The sequence below is a fragment of the Eublepharis macularius genome, chromosome 8 (assembly GCF_028583425.1).
Source record: "Eublepharis macularius isolate TG4126 chromosome 8, MPM_Emac_v1.0, whole genome shotgun sequence".
Lineage (NCBI taxonomy): Eukaryota > Metazoa > Chordata > Lepidosauria > Squamata > Eublepharidae > Eublepharis > Eublepharis macularius.
In genome coordinates, this window is record NC_072797.1 from 140550840 (window position 1) to 140563085 (window position 12246).

General features: G+C 46.9%; 1 protein-coding gene across 2 annotated transcripts in view; it reads left to right on the top strand.

Moving 5' to 3' along the window:
* Positions 1-12246, top strand: part of RBPMS (RNA binding protein, mRNA processing factor) — a 131091-nt gene that overhangs the window by 1435 nt on the left and 117410 nt on the right. The window lies entirely within an intron of this gene.

Below are 12246 nucleotides of genomic sequence, written 5' to 3' on the forward strand. Positions count from 1 at the left end.
GAATTACAATTCAGAAGATAAATTATGGATGAAATATTTTTCTTAACATTTTAACTTAAATGCAGAGGAAATATTTATTTTAGAAACCACAGGGGCAGCCCTTTTGTATTTGGCTTTGATAGGAAAACTAAAAAACTTGTATTTTAATGAAAACATTTTACTATTACTGTTTCACTGTTGTGAGCAGTCTCTGTACTTTTTTCTAGATTACATTTGGGTTTAATTTGTGTCACACCCAGGGCTACCTTTACACCTTGTTTCTTCCTGGGTGCTTGTGCATTCCACCAGGATCTACCTCATGCGTAAAAAATGGTTAGGGAGCCTGATCTTGTTAGATCTCAAAAACTAAGCTGGATCAGTCCTGATCAGTATTTGGACAGGAGACCGCTAAGGAAGGCAAGCCACTGCGTAGAGGCAGGCAAAGCACCTCTGAATGTCTCTTGCATTGAAAACCTGACAGGATCACCGTAAGTTGGCTGCAGCTTGACGGCACACAGGCACCAAGCAGGTGCAAAAATGTGTTAGTCTTGTAGGCGCCCCACTCCTATATATTTTTTCCACCACATACCAACATGGCCACTCCACTGGGTTTTTTGAGATGCCGTGGCGTTCTTACATTGTACATGCGGAACACTAGTATAATCCGGTCGTTGCAGAGTTGCTGTAGTTCCGTCAGCGATACAGAATCTAGGCTACACCGTTTTCACTACTTTCTTAATTTGGTTGAAAGAAGAGGTTTTTGGCGGTTTCCGAATTTGCTTATTGAGAAGTCTGGCGGTAGCTCAGGGGGTATTTTAACATGGGGTACTTTGACCTGTGAAAATGTGCAAGGAGGTATTGGAGCAGCGTGCTCCCACTTGACTTTGGTGGTAAGTATGTCCCCCTTGCTTCCACTGTTTTTTAGCCCTTCTCCATGTCTTGCTCAGAGATCACATTTTATAGTGCCCAGAACCAGGGGCATTCCTGTCATACCGGAATGGAAGAAAAGCCATGGGTCGAACCAGAAGAGGAAGGGGAACATGCAGGTGCTTTTGTTTCATGCTTTCTTCCCTGTTTTCTCCTTGTAGCATTGGGCCCGTGAGGAGCCTCATCTATGGACAGAGAGGAATAGACTAGCTAAAACTTGGTCTCCACCCCTACAATTTATACTTTGCATATATAAGTTTGGTCTGAATTTTGGCCAGTTCATTTCTTCACTGCAGATTTCTTGCTGTGCTTTACACCTTGTGTTCCCCAGTAGGACACCGTGAGGAATTTTGCTCAGATGGGCTCTTGGAAGTTCTGGGCTTGAAACCTAATTTTTAGGCGTGCCGATTTCCCAGCTGGAAACGGTCCCAGGATGTTCACCTTGTTGCCCTGTGGGGGAGACATGCGCACACTGATGCCCACATGTAAACTTCCCCAGTGGGGCAGATAGCAGATCCCTGGGGCCATTTCAGGTTGGGAAAATGGGTGGCGTAAGCCCTGCCTCCCTAGGCATTACCTGGAAATTAAGTTTCAGATGGAAGCCTCAGTCTGTGCCTGATTAAAAGTCTCCTGGTGGCCACGGAGTGGTCACAAGGACTTCGTAAAGTGTGAACGGGCCCTCAAGTCCATGCAGATCAGTGTACAGGACTCTTTGAATCCGCAATCCTCCGCGTGTCATGCAATGTTGTGATTCCTGGAACCTGCTTTTTACTTCCTCAAAGCAAAGAGTCCAGCTTGGCTTTCTTCCACTTCATTGTGTGAGGGGCTGGGAGCCAATAATTATTCACCTGTGCATACATGCAAAGTGCGCCCTTGTGTTCCCGGTCAATTACATCATTGCCAGCATGACCAGGAAGTGACAAAATTGGCCCTGGCACGACCTGTAGGGAGGCCAGCTCCAGGTTGGGAAATTCCTGGAGATTTGGGGGCGGAGCCTAGAGAGGACGGAGTTTGTGGAGTGCCTCTAAGTGCCTTGGAGACCACCCTTCAAAACAGCCATTTTCTCCGGGGGAACTGATCTCTGTGGCCTGGAGATCACTTGTAATTCCGGGAGATCTCCAGCCATTACTTGGAGGCTGGCAACCCTAAGGACCTGTCACTTCTGAGTCGTGCCAGAAATGATGTAATTAACTGGGGATATGTGTACACACATGTTCTCCAAAAGTGTCCACAGAGGAACCCTTCCTTTATAAATCAGACACAAAGAGACAGCCCCTCCACCCCGGGAGTTTCCAGTCTAAAGTTTGGTGATGACAATCCAGAAATAGTGCTTCTGAAGCAGGCAGATATTTGGTGCTACAGCAGAATTATGTTCTAAATTCTGCATTGTAATGCTTAAGTTTACTTGTGACATCAAATAATCGACCGAAGATATGGGCAATGTGAAGAACAGGCAGTACGGGAAAGACACTCAGTGAAAGTGAAGTTGGGGCTCGTTAGCTCTGTCAGCGGTTTAGAGAGATGATTCCTTCAGCATGCAAACCTGTAGATTACTTCTATAACAAATAAATTACTGTATTAGATTTATTGAACTTGATCTACCTCGAAAGTTTGTGTGTTAAAGAACAGGGTCTCATGGTTTAAATAAACATAAAGAGATTAAACAATTTATTGCCCAAGATTGGGGTTTGAGGAAAAATTCAGTGAAAAGGGTTCTCATTTGAAAAACAGAAGGGAGACTGTAGTAGGAGTTCTTAGCAAGGCCACTCAATGAATCCCTGACTAAAATCCAGGTTTTTCTGGGTCCAGCTCCTAGCAAGTGTGGTCTAATGGTTACAGCAGAGGTTCCCAACATGATGCCCGTGGGTGCCAGGGCCCCTGGCAACACCTTTCCTGGCGCCCGCCAAATGCTTTTAGAAAGTGAGAGTGGCAAGCTAAGGCTTTGGCTGAGCAAGGCTTCTGGTTGACCGCTGGAGATTTCATTGCCTGTGCAGATTTTTAAAAATGTTGCATTAGTAGCAGTTGACACCACAGCACAAAGATTTTTACTGTGTGACGGAAGGTAAGTGGTGGCAGCCATTCTGTGGCTAGCTCTGCCTCCTGTGGCAGCTATTCTGTGGCTGTGTCCATGGTAAGGCTGCCAGGTCCCAATACCCTCCTGGGCCGGAGGGGAGGACTCGGTACTCGCTAGCACAGGGATCTTTGCCTGCGCGTTCCCAACCCTGACACAATGATGTCACTTTCAGAAGTACTCGCATCTGACGAAGGGAGCTGTGGTTCTCGAAAGCTTATGCTACAGTAAAGTTGGTTAGTCTTAAAGGTGCTACTGGACTCTTTTCGATTTTGCTACTACAGACTAACACGGCTAACTCCTCTTTCAGAAGTGACATCATCGTACTTTGCGCAGGAATGCTCCCACATTTGGGGCCAAAATCGACCCTCCAAAAGCGTGGGTGCACCCCTGCAATAAACGTGATGACTTCACTTCAGGAAGTGACATTGCGCCCTGCCAGGAGCATGCCTACCACACACTTGCCCGGGTGGCGGGCAGTCACTGGCTGGCTTGCAGCCTGGCAGTTGGCGGGCAATGGGGCAAACTGCTGGGAGATTGCACGCCACTGGCAGGCACCTGGGAACCTCAGCCCATGATGCTGTGTCGGAATTCCAGAGATGCCCACAGGTTCAGAAAGGTTGGGGACCCCTGGGTTAGAATGTTGGGGTAGCATCTAGGAAATCCAGGTTCAGATCCCTGCTCTGACATGGAAAATTGTTGGGTGACCTTGGGCCAGTCAAACACCCTCAACCTAACCTACTCCACAGAGTTGTTGTGAAGATAAAAAGGGGCAGAGGAGAATGATATAAGCTGCTTTGAATCCCTATTGGAGAGAAAGATGGGTTGTAAATGAAGTAAATCACCATGTGGTGGGGGGAGGTATTTGGGATTTCCTGCATTTTTCAGGGGGCTGGACTAGATGACCCTAGAGAACCCTTCCAACCCTGTGATTCTATCTTACTATATAATCGAGTAAGCGTATTTCAGACAACTCACTTTATACCCTGCTGCACCATCAGAGAGCACTGCCATGGAGGGAAGCCTAGGCAAGGCACCATGTCCCTCCAGAAAATGAGCCATGGCAGGAAGCCCAGGCCGGGAGCAGGATGGGAGCAGGTGGCAATGCCCGCCTCCCCCCAGCTGGTATTAGGAGCAGAGCAGGTGGCAATGCCCACCCCGCCTTAACCCAGCTGGTATTAGGAGCAGAGCAGGTGGAAATCGCCACCCCCCTTTGAACCAGTTGGGATCAGGATCGGAGCAGTTGACAATGGCCACCCCCTGCCTTAACCCAGCTGGTAATAGGAGCGGAGCAGATAGCAATGGCCACCCCTCTGTCTTAACCCAGCTGGTATTAGGAGTGGAGCAGGTGGCAATGCCCTCCCCTGCCTTAACCCAGCTGGTATTAGTCGCGGAGAAGGTGGCAATGCCCACCCTCTTCAACCTACCGGAATAAGCCACTGAGCAGGTGGCAATGCCCAGCCTGTCTTCACCCTGCCGGAGTCAGGAGCCAAGCATGCAGCAATGCTTGCCCCCCCCTTCAACCTGCCAGAATCAGGAGCAGAGAAGGCGGCAATGCCCACACCCTCTTCACCCAGCTGGGATCAGGAGCAGAAAAGGTAGTAAAGGCCGCTGCCCATCTTCACCTGTCAGGATCAGGCGCAGAGCAGGAGGCAATGCCTGTTCCTTCACCCAGCGAGGAGCAGGTGGCAATGCCCACCCCCCTTCACCCAGCTGGGATCAGGCTCGGAGCAGGCAGCAATGCCTGCCCCCCTTCACCCAGCCGTAGTCAGGCGCAGAACAGGAGGCAATGCCCACCCTTTACCTGGCATGTATCAGGCACGGAGCAGGTAGCAAAGCCCACCACCCCTTCACATGGCCAAGATCAGGCAGATCAGGTGTGGAGCAGATGACAATGCCCCCCCCCCTTCACCAGCTGGAATCAGTGACGGAGGGGGAGCGAATGCCTGCCTGCCCGCCCATCCTCCCATTTCTAGAGCCCGTTGTATATTTTCCCACAACAGGCTTTGTTGCTAGTGATTCTAAATAAATAAATACGTTTTCCTGTTGAACCAAAATGTCTCTTCCATCTCCTAGCATCACATACAAACTGAACAACTTACCAAGGCATCTCCTTTTATCTGGCCTTTCATGTTGACAAATTATGTGCAGAGTATGCAGTAAGAACAGTAGATACTGGGGGGACGGAGGGGGGTTGGCACTATGTGAACGTTCTGTGAAAGTCTCCAAATCTGGGTAGGTGCATTTCAGACTCTCTCTGTGTGTTTTCTGTTGGCACTGTGGTCATCCTTACAATTTCAAAGGAGATTTCTAATAATTATGCTGATAGACAAAGGGCTCACCTTAAGTTGTATTATTTTTAAAAAAGCAACCATATTTAATATAAGCTTTTGTGGTAGTCTGGGTTAATACTGTTAAGGACTAGTCTCATTTCAGTGCCTGATGGAATGAAGGTTTGTCTTTGATTTGCAAATCTGCAAATCAGTCGGTTGCGAAAGATTCCCCATTTTCTTACATGGCAGAAAGCTGGTCTAGACAACCAGTTTTGCCATGTAGTTGTTAAGTGTATATTACTATGCATCCAATTATAAAAATATATAACTGCACTTATAACTGGAATGGTGAATCTGAGGTTGATTGCCAACGAGTTTTCTAAGTAATTATACTTATTATTATTATTATTATTATTATTATTATTATTATTATTATTATTATTATTTATATCCTGCCCTCCCCGCAAGTGGGCTCAGGGCGGGTCACAACTGAAGATAAAAGATACAAGATAAAATCACAATCAGTTAACACAACTTTCTAATAAAACACCTGCTGTATTTCCAAAGATTGTTAGTCGAGTAGCTGATAACAATTCAACCCCCAAGCTCCTATATAAAACTTGCTGGCTAATATTGTCTGAATTGCCGCTCTTTTAGTTATGGTTGGTCTTCCTTGCTTAATTTTGGTGCTTTGTCTTTTTCATTATTTCAGCTTTTTAAAATATTTGATGTGGTTTCAGTAGTTGCGCTTTTGTGTACTACTTTGAACTGTATGCATGGGTTGAGGAGTGTAAGGGGTTATGTATCAACATGTTATTTTAATACAAGGAATCATGGACTCAGTATATTAGAAGTTGTAATTTTGTGCACATCTGCTTAGCAAGCATGAACCAGATATTTGTGTGCAAACAGAGGTTATTTTTTTTCGGTTTTTGATTTTTAAACATTATGGCCTAATGTGCACGAATGCTCAGTTCCACATTGTGAATATGTGCCTCGTTATACTAGAAAAGACGGTAAGAGCTGAGTGCAGAACTCCTTGGCTAGCCTGGCCGCGAAGTGTGGACACGAGTCAGAGATGCATCCAGACGAGTTTTGGACTGCAGATGTTTGTCTGCGATACTTTGCATTCAGTGGCATATTGACAACCACCGTAGCTTTAAAAAAATTGTAATACATTAATACTCATTGGTGCTCATCTTGAAAGACTGATGTATGTCCCCCCTGAAACTATTAATAAGTTAAGTTTAAAAAGATATCTTGCAAAAATGCTTGAAAATACTTATTTATAACACTGTTAAATTTAAAACCAGTGTCATGCTAATGTCTGGGACAGGTAGAAAAAAACACAATGCGCTGCGTAGATAGTTTCAGGTGGGTAGACTTGTGGGTCTGCAGTAGAGGAACAAGATTCGAGTCCGGTAGCACCTTAAAGACCAACCAGATTTCCAGAGTATAAGCTTTTGAAAGTCAAGCTCCCTTTGTATCTTGTATTTGAGGAAGGGAATTGATACCTTGGAAACCACGTTGGTCTTTATGAGGCTACTGGGCTTGACATCATGAAGGTTGCTGGTCCCTAACATGGGCATCCACTGACACCATGGCACATGCTCAGGGCTTTTTTTCTGGGAAAAGAGGTGGTGGAACTCAGTGGTGGAGCTCAGGACTGCACAATGACGTCACTTTGGGTCAGCTGGAACAAGGGGGGAGTTTTTTAAAGTTTAAATTGCCCTTGGCGAAAATGGTCACATGGCCGGTGGCCCCGCCCCCTGATCTCCAGACAGAGGGGAGTTGAGATTGCCCTCTGCATCTGTGTGGGGCTTTACTCCCAGGTAATCTTGGGTAGTATTGGAGCCATTAGTCATTTATGTCCTGAAGAAAACAATTTATATAAAAGCGCTCTTTCCTAGTCAGTTCTTACCTGGTGGTGACCTTCAAAACCTTTACCTTTTCCCACTATCCCATCTGTTTCTTGCCTTATTCCCCATCCTTTGAGATCCCTTTTCCATATTTAACCTATCAACTTGTCCCTTTTCAGGCTGACTGTGTTCCAGTGGTCTGTCTCAATAGTCTTTCCATCCAAGACCTTTGTAATCCATTTTTTTTGGTTGACATTCTTCTTCAACTGCCCAGAAATGAACTCTGTACTCCAAATACAGCCTTGACTAAAATTGCTTCATATATTTTTTTTCTGCTGTGCTGATGTCTTGCCAGTTCTTTCCATTGCCAGCTGTCTGGAGAGAAAGTGTCCTGTCCCTTTAATAAAGGCTTAAGGAGATGTTATTTACCTTTGTGCCATTAAAAGTTTCCCCTGCCCCTTTCCACACATTAAAGAGGCAGGACATTCCCGCCCCCCCTCTGTTGGCTATTGTAGTTGTTAGAATCATAGAGTTGGAAGGGGCCATACAGACCAACCCTCTGCCCAGTGGAGGGTCAGCCTAAAGCATCTCTGACAGATATTCCTCCAGCCTCTTCTTGAAAACTGCCAGTGAGGGGGAGCTCACCACCTCCCTAGGCAGCTGATTCCACTTTTGAATTTTTGTTCACTTCCTTCTCCTAGTCTTTTGATTTGAGACCTCTTTCCCGTATATTGCCCTTGTTCTTTGAAATACATTTTGTTCATTTTATGCTTAGTTTTCTGGTTTGACGAGAAGGTCCATTGAGATTATTCAGGAGCCCAGCAACACCTTCAGCAGCTACCAAAATGTACCCAGCATGAGCTTCCACGAATCAGAGCTCACGGCTTCAGAGGCCAGGTGTAAGTATTCCTACTTATGGGTGTACATGTCATGCATCCGCTGAAGTGACCTCTGAATGATGAAAGCTGATGCTGGAATAAATTGAGTTAGTCTTTAAAGTGCTCCTGGACTCCTGTTTAATTTGCTGCAGTGGACTAAGATGCCCCCCCCCTCTGGAATTTTGATTCATTGAGATAACTCTGGGAAGTTGGGAGGGATTGCAAACCCTCTAGGGAACAGGGTAAACATCCGAGTGTTTGCAGTCCCTCTCGACTTCCTGAGGTTTGCAAAATTGTGCTCTGAACTTCTCCTTCCAGATAATTGATAAAGAGGGTGCTGGATCCAGTGCTAACACTTGTGGAATACCACGGTGAGGATATCTCTGACAATCTGTCGTCAGCCCCTTTGTTACTGCCTCTCGGATGTAGATTTCATTCCCCAGCAAACTGCTTTCCTACTGAGCAACAGATTTCCATTACCTTCTTTGGTGTTTCTCTCTTGCACACATTTTTGTCCTGCCTTTCCTCCAAGGAGGTCACAGCAGCATACACATTTCTCTTATCCCCATTCTCGCAACAACCATGTGAGGTAAACTGAGGAAGGAGTGACCGGCAAGCTTCGTGGCTGAGTGAGGAATGGAACCCAGATCTCCAAGTCCCTAGTCTGACATTGTACCTTCTACACTACCTAGTATCTGTATTTAAATCATAGAATCCTAGGGTTGGAAGGGACCCCTCCAGGGTCATCTAGTCCAGCCCCTGAACAATGCAGGAAATTCACAACTACCTCCCCTTCCCCCTCACACCCCCAGTGACCCTTGCTCCATGCCCAGAAGATTGCAAAACACCATCGCGCTCCTTAGCCAAACTGGCCTGGGGGAAAATTGCTTCCTGACCCCGCCGTGGTGCTCCGCCTTAACCCGGGGCATGTAAGAAGGGCCACGAGAACATTGGGGTCCGCAAGTAATTGTGGTGATGAGGAGAGGTAAGATCGCCTCCACCCCAGATCTCTCTGTCCTGGATAATCTTACGTTCTTAGGGGCCTGAATAGGGCAATTTACCTCCTCCGTTCTTTAGCTAACTGCTTTCAACATTCCAGTTTATTTGTGTGTGCTTGTGGTGGGGGGAGTGCCCTTAAGGCATATCTGACTTACGGCGACCCCTGGAGTTTTCAAGGCAGGAGACTAGCAGAGGCGGTTTGCCGTTGCCTGCCTCTGCAACCCGGGTCTTCACTGGAGGTCTCCCATCCAGTTCCTAACCGAGGCTGACCCTGCTCAGCTCCCGGGATCTGACAAGATCAGGCTTGTCTGGGCCATCCAGGTCAGGGCTTGTGTGCTTGTACAAAAATTTTTTATATGCCTAAGGAGTCTTCCAAATATGCCACCCCCCCCCAACTTTTCTGCATGTGGCCACTTTTCACTGCCCTGCTTAAAGATAATGAACCGTGGCAGTTGGTATAAAAATGAACAAGTGCGGAGATGTGTGTGTGGGGGGGGATGCTATTTCCCCCCTCTCTGGCTGACTCAGTTCCTCCCCTCTCCTCCCTGCCACTTGTTCTGCTTCCTCCCTCCCTGGGCTGTTGCTGGTTCTTCCGCCCCCCCCCCCCCCGCCAGCTCCTGTGATGTACACCATTTTAGTAATGCCGCAGCCAACCAAAATGCCACCCCAACTCCCATTTTTCCTCCACTGTCTGTGAATGCACAGACATTATCACCTTTGACTACCCCCTCCCCCCCATTTTTCTACAGACTTGGAAATCCAGCAGATTTATGCTGATAGGGGAGTACTAGTACAAAGAAGGGGGAAAGGGCTGGTATTGGGAGCGTCCAAACTATTTTTGCTGGCGAGATGCCTAAAAGGCAAGTTTTTATTTTGTAGGAGTCGCCCGACGTCTCCTTGAGACAGGTAATCGAACTCCTATCTCCTCTTTCCCATTGCTCTGCCCATCAGGTCAGAGTGTTGTCTTCTGTGACCTCACTCTTTCAATGCCTTTTGTTTCTTGGCCATGTCTCTCCCATTCCCCTCCCTTGCAAAAATGCTTGTTCTACTTGATACATCTCCTCTAAACCTGGAAGGGGAGTGCATGTGTGAATGCCTGCTGCACTTTTCCAGCCGCCACTCCCCCCCATACTGTGGCTTGAAGAATTGAGATCAGGATACCTGAACCGAGCTCTAGACCGTAAAGAAAATTAAACTTTGGCTCCTTTACCTTCCAAGTTTGAAACTCAACACAAGATTACGTTTTTTCAAGCGTCTGTTGGTCTTGGCCGCCCCATCCCTGGCTTCGAGCATTGAAATGAACCCTCGCTCTTGATGGAGAGGCTGCGGCTGCAGAAAAGTTCTGAAGATCTAAAGCGGTTCAGGCATTTAAGTTAGGTGGTACGCAAGGAGGCAGAGTTGGGTTGTCTGTATGCTGTCAGGAGGACAAGGGTGCAGCAGAAAAGGGGGTGGGCAGCACTGCAGAAATATTACTCAGAAGGTTTGGGCGCATGATACCAGGATGCGGGAACTGCTCTTGCCCCCGTTAAAGGCTTTAGTCCGGGATTGGGTTCATTTCTTGGGTGGGGGTCAGTGTGTACAAATATGGGGCTGTGTTAGCCTGCATGACTTACTTTAACCTGGAAGTTCAGTAATAAGGTATGGGGTCCTTTAGCCCTAGTCTGAACACCATGTTTTCCACACTGGCTGGACCTCTTTTACTTTTAACCAGGGCTTTTTTTCAGCTGGAGCGCGGTGGAACGGCGTTCCGGCACCTCTTGAAAAATGGTCACATGGCTGGTGGCCCCGCCCCCTGATCGCCAGCGGCGTGGAGTGCAATCTAAACTCGCCTCTATCTGGAGATCGGGGTGGGGCCACCAGCCATGTGACCATTTTTGCTGAGGGCTGTTTAAACTTTAAAAAACTCCCCCCTTGTTCCAGCTTATCCAAAGTGACGTCATTGTGTGGTCCTGGGAGCATGCGCACACTTTGCGCATGCACATGTGGTACCGGGGTACCACCTCCCACCAGGAGTTGCCCCCTGTGCTGGCAACCCACTGAGTTCCACCACCTCTTTTCCCAGAAAAAAAGCCCTGCTTTTAACACAGGCTTGTAAATTGCCGCTTGCATGTGGTGAGAATCACTTTTAGGTAAACAGGCATGGAAACATTGTTAAATGGGGAGTGTATCAGCACTTGTTTTGTTTTTTCCCCAAGGTCATTAACATGCCCCCAGATTACTAACATAGATGTGAGTGGACAGATGGGATTGTGATTTTGGAGGGGCAGTAGTAATATTTGTGTTAATAGCTTTAATAGCTGCAGCCTGATGTGCTGAGATTAAGCAGGTGGGACTTTTCCTGACATGTATTTGAGTGGTGGGAAATGTCTGCATGTTGGGCTATTGCTAAAGGGGGGGGGATGGCAATTCTCCTTGGCTCCTCGCAGCACCTCATTACTCAGTCGGGTGTGGCTGTTGCCTTTGAGATGCTTAGTATTGTATTAATGTATGTTAGTAGAGAGACAGCACTGTGTGTTAGTTTTGCTTTTTAGACTCCTGGCTCCCATAAACATTTGTCAAGGCAGTTAACCCTTTGGTAAGGAGTGTAGTGCGAAGATTTGTAGGAGTTAACACTTTGGGGCTGAAAACACTTAAAGGCGAATGCATATTGGCATTATAATAACAGCTGCCTTATTTAGTAACGTAATGACTTTGGGAATCATGCTCCTAGCCCTTGCGCAGCAGGAATCCCTTCCAAATGGGGTGTTTGTGTTTGTATTTAAGACTAATCAGAGAGGAATGTCCAGAAGAATTGGGGACAATGTACAAGACACCAAGGAACGGGAAGACATTCAGTGGTGTAGCATGTGAGTTTACATATTTCCTTGGCTTAACGGAAGTCCAAAGGATTGTGTAGCAGGACTTGAATAACTTTGAAGAAGCTCTGCTAGTCTCTTTAACCTAGAGATATAAAGTTACTTACTTACTTACTTCATTTATGCCCTGCCTTTCTCCCTCAAGGGGACCCAAAACAGTTTATATCATTCTCCTCTCCTACATTTTATCCTCACAACAACCTTGCCAGGTGGGTTCGGCTGAGAGGGGGTGGCCCAAGGCCACCTAGCAAGCTCCCATGGCAGGGTAGGGATTGAAACCTGGCCCTCTCATGCGTGCCAATAGTAGGGCTCTCACTATGTTCTAATGGGTTTGGCGCTTGAGATAGAACTTTATTTATTATTTTATTAATGTCATTTATAGTCTGCCTTTCTCATGAAGACTCA